Below are 17,123 nucleotides of genomic sequence, written 5' to 3' on the forward strand. Positions count from 1 at the left end.
GTGATTCAAGAAAGCAGCTCACCACCAACTTCTCAAGGAAATCTAGGGGTGGACATAAAATGTTGGCATTGTTGGAAATGGCCACAGCCGATGAATGAATTTTAAAAATCCACAACATTTTCAGTTTCTGCTTTGTTTGAGAAAACCTACTTTCCCAACTAATTTAATTATGTATATAAGTAACTATTAGCTGCGTTTTGTCAAAGGCAATTTAACTTTGAATTTCAATAATTATTTCAGCATAAAATATAAGGTCTCACATAACACCAAAATATCTCCTGATAACATCAATTCACGGAACCTTACAGCATAGAATGCCATTCGATCCGTCAAGCCACTGCCAACTCTTCGAAAAACCTAACCACATGGCTCCATTCCACTGCTCTTCGGCCATATCTTTTTTATTGCCAAATTCTTAACTACTGCCATTTTACAAGCAATTGCATATTCTGCTTCTAACACTGTTTTTGGAAGAACTTTCTATCATAAAAATTATATCCTAATTCCGCACTTTGATTGAATTTAAATTTGCATCTCTGGTTACTGACTCTGATCCAATGGAGAAATTTCTCATGGTTTACTTTACCAACACCCTTCAGAATTTGGAGCAGCTTTATCAGAACTCCCTTTAGCCTCCGCAATAGTAAAGTTTCCACAGTCTTTCCTCGTAAGTATGCCTCTCATCCCTCATATCTGAAGAACATCTTCTGCACCCTCTTCATATTTTTAATAACTAGGTTCCAAATATGTTTCTACAGCTTTATTCACTTGTTCTCCTATTTTGCATATTAGAACCCCAATGACTCTCTGCTTTTCCAGGCATGCACAGTCCTGAACACCTTGTGGGATGTGTCCATCAGGGATCAAAGCTAATCGGGTGAGGATCGGATTAATACAGCCCTCAGTGAACACGCCAGACAAGATTTTGCAATTGCAGCATGGAGGACTGGCTGCCATTGTAATCTCCACAGCACTGTTTGTAACCATGTTCTCATCAAAGTTACATAGGGCCGAGGTTCAGTATCTGCAGAGGGAGCAAGTATTTTCCTGCAGTTCTGTATTTCTTTGCCTTTGAGCTTAATCTGAGAATGTAATGACGTGCAGCAAAGGGATAACCACAAACTTAGGGCAGAGTTTTACAGTCCTGTGCCAACATATTTTCAGGTGAAAGGAGGGGGGGGGGGGGGGGGGGGGGGACTGCTAAAATTCCCAAATGGCCTTTCCTTGGCCTTTCAGCCTACCACCAACATATCTGTGATTTTATGGATGCGCGACGGAGGGGAGGGAGGGGGCAAGGCCTCGGACACCCTCTCCGCTCTCACACCAATGAGGCCCTTGCCACTTTTTTTGCTGGAGGGAAAGATTCAATGGGAGGCCTGGTAAGTCACCCTGCTCGACAATGGAGGGGGGGGGGGGGGGTGGGAAGGGAGGGGTGAAGGAATTAGGGCAGAGAAATAGGCAACTCCATCACTGGCTGCCTTTCGTGATCGGGCAGCCTACCCCAATCGTCTGCCCCCAAACCCAACCCTTTGGGTGATCCCTCCAGACCTGACCTTGCCATCAAAACCTCAGTCCTTTTTCTCCACCAACACAGGACTGTCCTCCCATCCCCCATCACATGGCCTCAGACCTATCTGATCCTGGGGACTTAAACTGGCAGCAGTGGACATCACTCAATGGGGTCCTGCTGGGACTACAGAGATGCTGACTAATCAGGCGGTAAGGCAGCTCTCTGAGATGGGATTTCCTACAGAGTTAGGGACTGAAATCCTACCTCCAGCCAAATAACACTCCTTGGAACATTAAATAGATGTGGGGCAGCTGTGATCGGCAAGGATGCATTCTTCGTGACTCTCTGGGTGACTGGGTGAGAAACGTCACCATCTGAAAAATCCTGCACTTACAAAAGTGCAGAAAACCACTATTCGGTCCCACCCTTTCATAAACTTTTCCAAGTTATTTAGCTGAATTTCAATGGCCTCTTCCCAGTGAAATCCTGAATTCTAACATGGCTAACATGTCAACTACAACCCTGTTGTCCAGTGGCTGATTTTATAGTACTGTTTTGTATGCATTCCATTTACTTATCAATATGAAGTGTACGGTTGTATCAGTAAGTGAAATGGCACAAACAGAAATCCAGGTTAATGGTGACATGGAGATAGTTACCGAAAAACCTGGCTAGTTAAAAAAGCTTTAAACAAAGCCATTAAAACATCTGCATCAGGTAGAGTTTCTGATTTGTTGAGGAGACACTCTCTCCGTATTTGATCAGATCACGGAGAACGGAGCTAACCAATGTTTAACGATCCCCAAGCACACAGAATAGTGTTGGAGGTCAAAAAATACTTGTTATAACCCACACGGGTCTTCTGGGGTAGGGGTGATTAACTACCCCTGCGGATATTGCAGAATACAAGCTCCCCCGATAAGGGGGCGGGGGACCGTTAACAATCTCTGATTATCTCTGGGGCGGCACGGTAGCATGGTGGTTAGCATAAATGCTTCACAGCTCCAGGGTCCCAGGTTCGTTTCCCGGCTGGGTCACTGTCTGTGCGGAGTCTGCGCATCCTCCCCGTGTGTGCGTGGGTTTCCTCCGAGTGCTCCGGTTTCCTCCCACAGTCAAAGATGTGCGGGTTAGGTGGATTGGCCATGCTAAATTGCCCGTAGTGTCCTAAAAAGTAAGGTTAAGGGGGGGGGGGGGGGGGTGTGTTGGGTTACGGGTATAGGGTGGATACGTGGGTTTGAGTAGGGTGATCATTGCTCGGCACAACATCGAGGGCCGAAGGGCCTGTTCTGTGCTGTACTGTTCTATGTTCTATGTAGAAATAGAGTCGGCCAGTAAGGCATCGACTAGAGAAGACGCAGTAGGGAATTACTGGAGGTGTATATAATAGCTATTGTAAAATAAACTAAGTTTTGTAAGTGTGGACTCTTTGTCGCCCATACAGAAGTACTGAATGTCTAGATAAAGAAATGGTAGGTTTCTCATTTCATGACCAGCTAAGATCATACTCATTAAAGCACGTCTCAACCTCATTGGAAAAAATCTCCCTCTTCAGTGAAATATGCAGCTTTCACAACTGAATCAGGCATGCCTGGAATTCCTACAGAGTGAACAATTGGATACATACCCTATGTGATATATAACTTGCAAGTAGGACTGTGCTACCACCAAGGGAAAAGCATCAACACTCCTTTGATTCCTTCTCAGCACAGTCCAGAAGAACCCATGCCCCAGCCTCTCTTCATGTACAGTGAGGATTTTGGACATCTTTGTCCCCACACACTCTGTTATGAACTGGTCTATATTTAGTTAAATCAATCATAGTTGCAATAGGTCTCCCATAAAATATCAGCACAGATATGCCATTCAATCTCTTTACTGCCACAGGTTATACTGAGAAGACAGATCTGAGGAGCTGGGCTCAGTTTCTTACCTGCTGGGGATGCATCACCCTGGCACAGGAAAAACCCGGGGAGAAGCACGCCCAAGACCCAAATAGGTGCCATTCTGAAAAAAAGCAAACATATTTAGTACATGAGTTCATCTAAGGGTTCAGAAAATGAAGCTGAGAATAATGGAAATTCAGCTGCATTTGAAACTAAAATAATCAATTAAGGAGCCTGAAAAAAAATCTCAGATTCTTTATTTCCGATTCTAGATGTCCTGAGCCAAACTCTAAAGCTCATCCCAAGCATGAGAGCAGAGGTTAGTTATTTAAAGCCTTGTTTACATGTCACTATCCCAACTATTACCCTAGTTCCAATGTTGATACAAATAAGGGCCTGTAGGTTGTCAGCAAGTGACCTACACAGCCCCCAGAACGGGAGGCAGACTGTCACTCACCTCAGGCTTTCAGAATCTCTCTGAAAATGTTTCAGGATCTCAGCCTTTTAAATAACTTAGCCCCTCCCATCATTTGCATAACATGGTCCCTTTTCTGGCTTGTCACTTCACACAGTGAGTTATATGGGTTTGTACAATGCCAGGCTCTGAGCAAAATCAATCACTCAGTGTTGCCAGCTTTAAAGGAACTGTTCTGCTAACTGAAATTGCAGAATGAGGATGAAAGACAATTCCCCCTAAGAAATCGGTTAACACAATGGCAAATTGCGTGCTGCTTTTTGGCATACTGGTGACTTCCCTTCACAATTCCTTGGGTTATTAGATGCTTTTAATGAAATTCCAAATACCCAGTAAAAGTTGAATTGAGGGGCAGGTGGTGGTGGAAGTCGGGGTTGGTCATTATATTGTTGGTAATGAATCGCATGATGAAGGTGTTTACTTTGTCTAGTTTTCGATGGACCTGAATATGGGACAGAAGCAGGTGCTGAGGATAAAGCAAAGAACACTCCATGTGAATCTGCACTGATTTTCGCTCCACATTAAGGACCTAGCCTAATTTCACTCTCCTGTTTGCTTCCGCAACCATAACTATACCTCTTTCACCAACTAAATATTGGAAAGACCCAAAACATTCTCTTCCACCAGAGTCCCTGTTCCCTAACCACCCAATCAATCCATCTCCCTGGCACCTGGTTGAGAGGGAACCAGACTATTCGCAACCTCAACGTCATCTTTAACCCCAGGTTGAGCTTCCCACCAGGTGTCCATGCTATCACTAAGACCACCGACTTTCACCTCTGTAACATTGCTCAATTGACCTCCTGCCTCAGTTCATTTGGTGCTAAGACTTTTAATCCTGCCTTTGGAATTTCTGGACTTGAATATTCCAGGACTCTTGGCATATTCCCACACTATTATGGTAAGCAACACTGCACTGTTAAAATTGTCCTCTTGGTCATGATTTACTTCATGTCAAAAACCAAAAAGATAGTGAACGGAATTTCCTGCCCGCCCGGAGCTCAGAAATTCCCGCCCGAGGTCAATGCACCTTTAAATAGTTAGCTGAATTTCTCATCCTGCTCACTACAATTCCCGGAGCATGCGAGAACAGAAAATCTGTGCCATTGTGCACTTATGGACTCCTTTTCACTGGGATACAACAGAACTGCCCGTGATGGAAGTAAATATGGCATTGTACGCCCCCCTCAACTTTATGAACACAAGTGACATGTTAGACTAATTCTAGACAGATGAGTTTTGCCTGTAACATGTAAATCAAATTGTCTCTGCCAGTGAAATTCCTGATTAACTTCACAAGTTCCTTTTTTTATTGCCTTTTCACTATTCTCTGAATGGTTGTCATTGACATAGCTCTTAGTTGGGGGACCTATTTTCATTTTGGATATCAACCATTCCCAGATCAAATATTGTAAATCAACTTCAACGTTAAGGTTATTCTGTCCAAATAAAGGATGTTGATCACCAAGCTTATCAAAGTGTCCTGAACACTATCTGTTTATTTTACTCTCTTCTAGACAGCCACCCTCTTTGTGGGATAGACGATTTGGTCCAAACTGGGTTAAATTGTGCACAATTTGCAAAGAGGGTCAGATTGATGAGGAACTGGGTAGTTTCCCAAAAGTCATTTCGGCTTGTGGCAGCAGCACAGAGAGGCAACGTGCCGAAAACATTAGGGTGCTGTCTAGATTCAAAGTCATCTCCCAAAAGGCAAAGGGGAGACTACATTAAAATTGTTGTGAACCGATGCCCTCAAGCCAATTCCTGTTGACTGCAACATCGGCATGGTTGGGATTATATGCATCTATGCTCTGCAAGAAATTGCAGGCAAAATACAAACAATTTCATTTGGAGGCTTTCTGAGAGGAGGTGGAAAAACTGCGAGCTGGCAGACTATGATAATGCATGCTGGCACTCATTGCAGTATGCTGGACATACTAGCAGCGATGGCAGAAAAAAGGTGGCATGGTGGCACAGTGGTTAGCACTGCTGCCTCATAGTGCCAGGGACCGGAGTTCAATTCTGACCTTGTGTGACTGCGTGGAGTTATACCTTCTCCCCGGGTCTGCATGGGTTTCCTCCAGATGCTCCTGTTTCCTCCCACAGTCCAAAGATGTGCACATTTGGCAGATTAGCCATGTTAAATTGACCCTTAGTGTCCAAAGGTGGGGTTACAGGGATAGGGTGAGGGAGTGGGCCTTGGTCCGGTACTCGTTCAGAGGGGCGGATCAGCCTTCTGCACTGTAGGGATTCTATGATTCGATGAAAATCCTTTGGGATTTCAGTTATTGTACAAGTTGAGACGGGGTTCAAACCTTCTGTATCTTTTATATCCTTACAAGGCCCAAATGGACTATGAGTAAACATATATCCAAGAATATAGAATTAGAAAACAATACTTCAACTCAAACATCCAAAAGTTTGTTCTAGCTTATGTGAGGAGGCAATGTTTGTATTAAGGTTCATAATTTGATCATAATATATTGTTTTCCAGGGAAGACTCATAGAACTGTGTTCACCCGATACTCCAGTACATGTGGAAAAACAGTGCAACAGCACTTTTCTTCTTTCCAATAAACGTTTCTTTAAAGTCTTAACTGATCACTTTTACACGGATAACAAGAAAACATATCATTTCACACGTCCCTCAGTGCAAATACAATGAGCCTATTGGTGGCTGGTGACCTGATCCTGATATAATAATCAATCATTTAATCATGAGTGTGCATGGATGGTTTTTGCGAAGGTACGCCTGTGTTTCGTGCTCCACCAGATTCTGTGCTGCCCATTATGCTGACTTCAAGCTGGTTATCATGCCCTCAATCAGTCAGAGATGTAGCAGATTAGATTCTGATTCGCCTGGAACATTGTGCAGAGTTTCCCAACCACAACGGCTTCACTGGTCACTAGGATAGTACAGAGTGTGACATGGAGGAGTATCCTTGCTCCAGTAAGCACATTTATGTTGCATTTTATTAAATAATACTTTCGTCACTCAGGCATAGTTTCAATAGTGTGTAAATGGTTTAAAATGTACCTTTGCATAACATGATGATTTATTGTGTTAACCACGAGATTAAATAACTGCTCAGCTGTTGGGCATCAAAAAAATAAACGACTGGAGGCAAAATATTCTCCCACGCAATGTGGTCAATTTCCCAGGATGTGCAGTTTGCACTCTTCACCACAGGAGGAGAACGTGCCTTACAGTTATGTGCCTTTCTACTGAGATGTACCAGATTGTTACTGAGTTGTGCATGAGGAGATGATGAAACCGTCACACCATCTCCTTCACTGGTGACTGTGTCGGAACTAGGGAGCAGAATTTCCATTTCTAACTTGGCTCCATGGAAACTGTTGGTTGAGACTGGAACCTGGAAGATAGGTTGCAGATTTTCTTGCCCCTTTCTTTTTCTTGAAAGGGAATAGACAGAAGTATAGCTCACCACCTTTCACCTCAGGCTGGGAATTATCTCCCTTTCTTCCCTGCTCACCGCACCAGATCATTCTTCACAATCTTAATATTGAGATTAATCCCTCATACTGCACTCTGGTTAACACCTGCGCTAACTCTTATGCACTCTGGTTACATTGCTCCAATCACTGGTATGCATAAGCAATAAACACTTTCTTCCACTTTAACATTTGCATTACCCCCACATTTCTTACTTCACCTTGCTCATGTCACTTGACGCACATTTTTCAAACATTATTGGAGCTTGTGGGAAAATTGGGCAGGCAATGTTTGCTAAAGGCATCTCAACTTTTAAATCCCAAAATGACTTTGAGGACATTGCCATAGACACTCACTTAATGTAGAAGATTAGCAGCATCTTGCCAATGTAGGGTTAGTAACTGAGCACCACATGTGCTCTCACATGACACAAAAATAAACATCCGCTGCCTTTCTCTGTCTCCCTCGTCTCAACAGTGTAATGCTCACTCATTCCTAATGTCTTCTGTTATTTGCAGACAGCAACTGTGATGAAGATTGTGGAGATGATCGTTTTGATGATATGTGGGGAGGAGGAGCAAGAGCCTTTTTCTCCCATATCCATTACAACCCAGTGGTAATGATAAAGAGGAGGATGAGGGCCAGGTGCCGAGCAGTTTTCATTCCACATACTTCCTTTGCTCCAGCAACTCCAGTACCTCAGGATAGCAGAACATGCCAACTAATTTGATTCAAAAAGCATTTCCAGGTGATAGAAAACAACTAACCATCAATGGCACTTCTTCCTCTCTCCCAGCCATCAGCACAGGCACTTTCCCCAGGGGATAGTAGATAGTGGCAGTGAATGTGTGGGATCAGGCAATTCACAGTGCATCAGAGGAGTAGGAGAAAGGGTAGGCACATGCCATTCTAATGGCGTCTGAGGAGACAACTGCCGGTGGCTTTGCAATTTTGTGAGCAACAACCTGCCAGTTCCCGCCTGAAATGCAGGATGTGTGATAAACACAATACCTACAGGCAGTCTCAGGAGATCATTCTACAAAGAGGAGCAGCTGTCATCCTTTGAGTCTCCACCTGTTATAAGAATCACAGATTCACAGAACTGTTACGGCCCACAAGGAGGCCATTCGGCCCATTGTGTTTTCATCAGCTCTCCAAACGAGCATTATGACTTAGTGCCAATCACCTCTACCTCGACCCAGTCCACCTGCACATTGTTTCTAAGAACCTGGATCTCTGGATTACTAGTCCAGTGAAATCATCACTACACCACCATCTTCCCCTGTTGTTTGCGGAAACATTTATAGAAACTTTGGTTATGTTGTAGACAGCAGTGGAGAGAATTATTTTTTCCCCTGGGGTGGGTGGCTTGGAAATTGAAAGTTCAGAGGCACAGCAGAAGGTGGTAGATGTAGTAAGTGAAAGCAGTGCTGTTTAGAAGATGCAGGGTACAATTCAATGGCATTACCAGAGGTGGCAGAGTAGAGACATACACTTCAACATTATGACTTGTTGCTTAATCCTGCTAATAGAATGCCAAATTGCACTCGCTATAAGCATACACATCTAATTCCACAAGTTTGCTTTTCCTGCACCATTTATTTCATTTCAAGATTGTAAATTCTAACCCCTTTCAACTCCTTTCATGCACAGTGCATGATTCTTTCAGGGCACCCCAATTCGAAGGCATGACACTGATTGTATTTGAAAAAATATATAGTTATATGCATTCACAGATGTGGACATCATTGACAAGTTAAGCATTTGTTGCCAATTGCAAATTAATAATAATAATCTTTATTGTCACAAGTAGGCATGCATTAACACTGCAATGAAGTTACTGTGAAAAGCTCCGAGGCGCCATATTCCGGCGCCTGTTCGGGTACACAGAGAGAGAATTCAGAAAGTCCAATTGTTCTTGAGAAGGTGGTGGTGAGCAGTGTCCTTGAACTGCTGCAATCCATGTGGTACAGGTATTCCCACAGTGCTGTTAGGGGATGTGCTTATATACTTTTCCCAGTGTTAGTGAGTGACCATCGTCTACAAGAGAGGATCTAATCATCGCCCCTTGACATTCAATGGCATTACCATCGCTGAATCTCTCACAATCAACATCCTGTGGGTTACCATTGATCAGAAATTGAACTGGACTAGCCACATTAATATTGTGGCTACCAGGGCAGGTCAAAGGCTAGGAATCCTACGACGAGTAACTCAACTCCTGACCCCCCAAAGCCTGCCAACCATCTACAAAGTACAAGCCAGGAGTGTAATAGAATACTCTCCACTTGCCTGGATGAGTGCAGATCCAACAACACTGAAGAAGCTCAACACCATCCAGGACAAAAATTGATTGCTCCTCCTCCCAAAACCATTCAAAGCCTCCATCACCGATGAACAGTGGCAGCCGTGTGTACCATCTACAAGTTGCACTGCAGTAACTCACCAAGGTTTCTCAGTCAGCACCCTTCAAACCCACGACCACTACCATCTAGAAGGACAAGAGCAGCAGACACCTGGGAACCCCACCACTTGGAGGTTCCCCTCCAAGTCAGTCATCAGCCTGACTTGGAAATATATTGAAGTTCCTTCGCTGTTGTCAGGACAAAGTCCTGGAACACCCTCCCCAAAAGCACAGTGGGTGTACCTAAACCTGAAGGACTGCAGCAGTTCAAGAAAGCAATTCGCCACCACCTTCTGAAGGGCAACTAGGAATGGGCAATAAATGCTGGCCTAACCAGCAATGCCCACATCCCGTAAATTAATATTTTAAAAAACAGTGATATATTTCTAAATTAGGCTCATGTATGACTTGGAGTGGGACATACATGTGGCAATGTTTCCATGTAGCTGATGCTGGTAAAGGTATGGGTTTGAGTGATGCTGCTCAATGTCCTGACAAATTGCTGTAGTATATCTTGTGGTTGCCACTGAAAACAGGATGCACTTATAGTGGATTGAATTGAAATGTCTAAAACCTGGCTTCTTTTATTCCGGAGACCACAGGAGGAGTCTGATTTTGCATCATCGACTCAGCAGCGCTGGCTGAAGGTGGTTACGAATGCTTTGGCCTTCTCTTTGGCCATCTTATGTGAGGCTCTGACAATGGCGAGGATGGGGATATTCATGGAACTTCGTCTTGTCCACCATCACCCCAAGACTGGATATGATAAGACTGTAGAGTTTTGATCTAACCCTTTGCTGTGGGATCATTTAACTCTGTCTATGTCGGTGCACCAGGTTGTCACCTCATTTTTAAATGTGTCTAGTGGTACTCCTGGCATGCTCGCTTGCATTTATAGTTGAAGCAAAAATAGTCACGTCGCTTGGAAGGTAATAGTAAAGTGAGGGATATGCCAACCTTAAAGTCAGAGATTGCGATGGAATACAGTTCTACTGACAGTTCAGATCTTCTTGCTCTTGCAGGTTACAAATAACCCCCAGTGGATCAAATTGGGTCCCCAAAACATTGCACGTGTCCGAACAATCTGACCAGAGATGGGGTCAATGCAGCAGTGACTCCTCACCTCGCATTGCATTGCAGTGGCAGGTAGAAAATTAAACAGTTCAGGGACTAATTGAAGACAAGATGTTGCTGCCATCAGGAATTTCCTGCCACCATGTTGTGGCCATAGCCCAGTAGGCAGCCTCCCAGCAGTAGGCTGGGTGAGATGTTTGCCAGTGGGTGGGTGGTGGTGGTGGTGTCAGTGCTGTCTCTTCTCAATTTACTCATCAAAGGGCTACAGGGATCAGAGGTCAACGGCCTCTGCGATGTGCATCCCTATGGGAAGGATCTCCCTCCACAATGATGTCCAGATAGCTGTGGCCTTTCCTTATATTTTGTTTGAGAAGTCTTCAGAAAGTGTTTCCATTTGGAGTCATCCTTTCTGTCCCCTACAGCAACAGTGCTCATATCTCCCAGTGGGGCAGCTGGCCATCCACAGCTTTGGGCCCTCTGATTGCGAATCAGCCCGGCAAATCCACCCAACATCCTTAATTGGCCACCTCCCATAAGATCATGACCCCATCTGACCAGCCTCAACCACTGTGCTCAGCTTTTGCTCCTAATGCAGTAAAATTTCAGAGTCAGTAAGACTGGCTCCGATACTCCAGGTGAGGCATGACCTGCATGCAATACAAACTAACCATCACTCCTTCCGAATTGTGTGCTACCCTCCAGAAAGAAACCCTACCATCCAGTTTAATGCTCTTTGGTAACAATCAACCTATTTCTATAATAACTGGATCCAAGCCAGTTGGTGAATTGAAAACTAAGGTACACCAAATTTCTTTGGCGGAGAGAGATTATTGACTTAGTTCACAGTCAATGCTACGCCACCTCACCAGTGTTTCAGCTCTCACCATTTACAGGTGTACAAATAGCCTTCATCTGCTTTTTTACCCATTTAAACCATAACAATATAATTGATAAGACATTGACATGTCAAAGTTTTGGTCGTTAGTATTTCCCCCATCAATATTGTTGTTGATTCAAAAGTAGAGGAACAAATACCCCTTCGGAATTTAAGCACTGTTCTGTTCTTGTGGAATTTTCCAAGGTTAGGCTATTAGTTATTCAAAGGAGTTGGACCTGATTATTGGCTAGAAAACAGTTTTCATGTAGAAGCACCCACATGAATTATTGCTATGCACAAAAGTAGACAGCGCTGGCAAAAGTAACAAATCTGTGCCATTTTCTGATGTTGCTTTGGAAATTATGTTGCTGGTTTTCAAAGGAGGACAGTACACCTCTTACTTGCCAGAGTGGCCCTCCCACATTTAAGAATACCCAGACTCCATGGTAGGAGGTGGCAAACTGAGTTTCTTGAAGTGGCCACCATCCAGAAAAGCTGGATGCAGATGTCTATAAACATCTATCCTCTCGGGCAGTCTACCAAGGTAAAACTAATTAACAATATCTACTATTGTCAAGTCGATAGGCAAATTTTCCAGCTCATTAACTGTTTCCACTGATTGTTTCATCCTGACTGATGAGCCAGCAGTCTGAGTGATCAGAAAGCAGTTCCTTCCAGAGATTCATATTCACCCTCATTCTGCAGCAGGGCACACTTCAGAGGGAAAATGAAATGGGTGCAGCTTTTTGGGGGTTGGGTGGGTTATGGGTGACCATCAAAGCTGAGGAAGACTCCCTCAGTTCAGACTCTCATATGATAGAATAGGCTCCACTGGACAGGTTTATGGCAGAGATTATTGGGAATGGCTGGACATCAAGACACCAATCTTTCATTTGGACTTCTCTTCCCCTATCAACTCTCCGTTTTACACACACACCCATTTACCCATTGACCCATTTGCTCACAAACCCAGTTGCTCACACACTAATTGTGCGACTCACCCATGTACCTACTCATCCATGTGGTCACTCACTCACGTGTTCACTCACTGACGTGCTCACTCACTCATGTGCTTAATCACTCAGTGCTCACCTGCTCATGTGCTCACTGACTCACTCATGTGCTCACTCATTCATTTGTTCAAACATCCACTTACTCACACAGTAATGTGCTCACTTGTGAAGGAATGCAGCCTATAAATATGGAGTTAAGACCGTAAGCCCATAAGACATAGGAACAGAATTAGGCCACTAGGCCCATCAAGTCTGCTCCGCCATTTAATCATGGCTGATATTTTCACATCCCCATTCTCCTGCCTTCTCCCCATAACCCCTGATCCCCTTATTAATCAAGAACCTATCCATTTCTGTCTTAGAGACACAGTGATTTCGCCTCCACAGCCTTCTGCGGCAAAGAGTTCCACAGCTTCACCACCCTCTAGCTGAAGAAATTCCTCCTCATCTCTGTTTTAAAGATTCGTTATAAGATTAAAATACTGATTCACCTATGAAGTAGGGAATAAAAATTAAAAGGCCAGTCCAACTGTTGGATAAAGCTTTAGAAGTTTATAAATATGACTAAGCATAATTGTGTCCTGAAGGACATTAACATCCTGTGATATACAATATGGTTTAACCCCGGACACAAAGTATTCCTGAAAACGTAGGAACTGGCCTCTGCATCAGCTCAGCTAGAGTTTGATAAATTGTAAGAGACCACAAGCTAATAATGGATTTAGCGCTGAGAACAAAGAGACAGCCTGCGGTTATGAAAACAGCTGCTCCTCTGTGTTAATGGATCCCTGCAGAGCTATATAAATAAATAATCTTGATCCTCCCTTTGAAACTGCCTGAACAAGTCAATCAGAGAACTTCTAAAATTGAATGTAAACAATGCAGTTCAAAGATTTTAGACTTCAGGCAGGCCTGAAAAAGTTAAGGTGCAATGAAATTGACTATGAAAAATAAATTAAAAGGAATACATTTACTTTCATCTCACAGATCATTGAACTTATGTGTGCAGACCACCACAGTGGTCAGGGGGCTTCCCAGAAACCTTCAGTGCAGGATGATCACGGTGTAGTTTTGCCAACTGTGTCCTTCTGTGTCCATGTATGGAACTGTGCAGCTTTCACCGGCAGAGTGTCCATGAAGTTCAGTGTTGCCATGACCTTATCTGTTACTGCTGGAGAAGGGGGGCTCACAGGCAGCGGGAGTCGACTGTGGGGGTCTGCGTTTTCTATCTGTGCATCCTCGACAGAGGTATACACCACATATTGGCATGGCGATGTTAATTGGACAATAAACGCTGTTGGCATTTCATTAACAAATCCAAACCAGTATTCTCCAGACCTACAGCGATGCTTCCCATCTGCCAGGAGGAATTACCAATGGCGAGATTCACTTGTAGTTATATAAAATTGGGAAGCTGGAGGTAGGGCATGTTCACAAAGGTGCAACCATGGGCTGCCAGTGCTGCCGCTGGCTGGGGAAGCTTCTGTCAGGGCAGGGGAAGTAGGGGAGACCAGGAGATGGACTGTGGGGTTGGTGTGACCCTCCCGGGACTGGGGTGAACAGGCACAGGCAGCCATTGCCGTGGCCTGCAAAGGAGCCATTTGCTGTGCACCCCATTGACTGCCCACTGCTCCCCCCCCCCCCCAACCCACGCCCAGGCGCCAGCCCACCAAGGAGGACACCCATAGTAGATTGCACAGGAAGCCTGGGCAGAGGCCGCAGAGTGTACAGGTGGCATGTGTGCGGCAAGCCATTGGTACTCTTGGCAGCAGGGACAGTATCAGGGTCAGAGCACCCCCATCCCGGTGCCGGGCATCCACGGAGCCAGGGGTGCGGTGCGGGGAGCAGAGTGCCAGGTGGGATGGCCGGGAGCGAATGTCAGGATGCAATGGAAGGGGAAGGTGAAGGGCGACATGCCGGGACAGGGGCTGCAATGAGACCAGGGCCACCGTGTAGCACGTTGAGCCTGATTGGGCATGGGGGCATCCACCATACCAGCATGTTTGCACTTTATACCCTGCAGACAATGGAATTCAGTATCTAACCAGACATGGCTGCCACCATTCTACCCGCTGCAGCCCCGGAGGACGCACTGTGGCTGTACGAGCAGGAGAGGGTGTGGAGGTGTCATGCATGTCATGGAGACATCACAATCCATCGGGGGTTCAATTGCATTCCCAATGCTGACCTCCACCTCGGCTACCAGCTCCAATGCCCTCCGCTCAGCAGCCATGAGGGGTCACAGGTCCGACAGTACCCATCCGATCTGCCCTCTCTCTTTGAGGTTGTGGACCCCCTTCTCCTGGGGGACAGATAATGCAGAGTGTGAAAAGTCCAGATGTGAGAAGCAGAAGGTGTCCGTGGTTGGTGACCTGTGAGTGCAGAGCACACTGCCATGGTGGGCGGTATGGTTACTGGCATGTGGTGTGGGATGGGGTGTGGGTGGCCTGCAGGCCGGTGGGGTTTGATCGCCCTCTGGGGGGGGGGGGGGGGGGGCTACAGGTGTGGATTGTGGTTGGTGCCAGGGGCACAGTGGTGATGGTGACCCACTCTGGCTGTCCTGGGGGGTTTCCGACCCGCTCCCAGCGCTACATACTTGTCCAATTGGTGAGGGCTTGTGAAAGGAGGGGCTATGTGTGTGGGGTGTGTGGGACAGGGTGATGCCATGGGTATGGGATTGGTTACTCACCCATGATCATAATGAATGGCGTAGCAGGCTCGAATGGCCGAATGAATCAGCATCGATTCATATTCACTACAGTGCAGAAGGAGGCTATTTGGCCCATCATGTCTGGACCAACCCTCCCATAGAGCACCCTACCAAGGCCCACTCCCCAGCCCTATCCCTGTGATCCCACCTAACCTGCACATCTTTAGACTGGGAGAGGAAACTGGAGCACCAGAAGGAAATCCACACAGATACGGGAGAATGTGCTAGTTCCACACGGAGCGTCACCAAAGGTGGGAATCGAACGGAGGTCTTTGGCCATATGAAGCAGCAGTGCTAACCACTGTGCCACCATGCCACTTCCTCCTGCTCCCATTTTCTAAGTTACTATCTGTGCCCTCGTCAGCATCCTGATATCTGCCATGAACATTTCAGTTCAATGGCATTTAGTCAGTTCTGTCTCCATGAATGCTGCCTCACATCTGTGTATTTCCAGCATTTCCTTTCTTTATTTACTGCAGATTTACAGCATGTGCAGCACTCTGACCAAAGGGCATGCAGCGGCGGGGGATGGGGGGGGGGGGTGCGAGGGCACCTCCGATACCCTGGGAGACCCCAATGAGTGTTGTTCCATCTGGTCCCTGTTTGTGGGGACCAGTGCTGAACAGCACTCACCTGAAGTCTCTGAGGCAAAGAGAATGCATCCCAAAGCCTCAGTACCCCACTATGGGGTACTGCCAGCTAGCATGGACACTGCCAGGTTGGCACCACCAAGGTGGCAACCTGGCATTTTTTGTGTGCATGTGTTCAGGCTGGGGTTTACCTGGCCTGTGAGGTGAGGGTTGTGGGGACCCTCCCATAGTGTGTTCAGGCTTGGGGGGTGTGGGGGGGGGGGGGGGGGGGGGGTAGTGGGGGGTTCCAGCGAGCAGAACTCCCCACTGTACAAAATGCCGGTTTGTGCAGCCTCTGCTATGTGTTCCTGTCCGGGCCCCTTATGGGCACAAGTTTCTCTGCACTGTGAGCGCCAGGAAGCACACGGCTAAACGCGTTCGCTTGGGTACTTTGTTCCCTTTGGGAGAATCCCGCCCTCAGTATCAGGAGTGTCCGCTTGGAATGTACTTTGGGAACATGAATTAAACCCATTCAAGCCTAATGCAATGCAGTTGAGCAACAGGACAGAAGCATATTGGTTATTTGTACAAATAGCAATAGTTGCGTGCCATGGGAGAAGTTTCTTGCCAGGAACACTGGATATCATGCAATGTAAATGTTGTTGAAATGAATTTGCGAGCATTTTGATAAAATAATGAGTTATTGTTTAATACCACAGGTAGAAAAGCAGCATATGATAATTCATTGGCACTTGATCCACAGTTCACTAAAGCGATCAACAAATATAACTCCAAGTCACAGACTGTACCATCCATAGTGCCCAGTGAAGCCGTTGTGGTTGGGAAACTCTGCACAATGTTCCAGGTGGATCAGAATCTAATCTGCTACATCTCTGTCTGATTGAGGGCATGATAACCAGCTTGAAGTCAACATAACGGGCAGCACAGTGACTAGTGGAGCACGAAACACAGGCATACCCTGCCAGAAAACTGGTCATAGTCAGATTATTATGTCTGAATCAGGTCATTTTTCACTGTTTGGCTCATTATACCTGGACTCGAGTACACATGAACTGATTTTTGCTTGTCAGCAATGTGAACATGATCAGTTCAGCTTCCATAAAAATATTTCAATCGAAAGGAGTAAAGTGTTG

General features: G+C 45.7%; 1 protein-coding gene across 1 annotated transcript in view; it reads left to right on the forward strand.

The window, feature by feature from the left end:
* The first annotated feature begins 834 nt into the window (after positions 1-834).
* LOC119974326 (complement C1q tumor necrosis factor-related protein 2-like) overlaps positions 835-17,123 on the forward strand; it is a 31,862-nt gene continuing 15,573 nt past the window's right edge. Inside the window, exon 1 of the mRNA XM_038813097.1 lies at positions 835-877. The gene's annotated coding sequence lies outside the window, so the exon portion shown is untranslated. The remainder of the gene's footprint in view (positions 878-17,123) is intronic.

The sequence above is a fragment of the Scyliorhinus canicula genome, chromosome 12 (assembly GCF_902713615.1).
Source record: "Scyliorhinus canicula chromosome 12, sScyCan1.1, whole genome shotgun sequence".
NCBI classification, from domain to species: domain Eukaryota; kingdom Metazoa; phylum Chordata; class Chondrichthyes; order Carcharhiniformes; family Scyliorhinidae; genus Scyliorhinus; species Scyliorhinus canicula.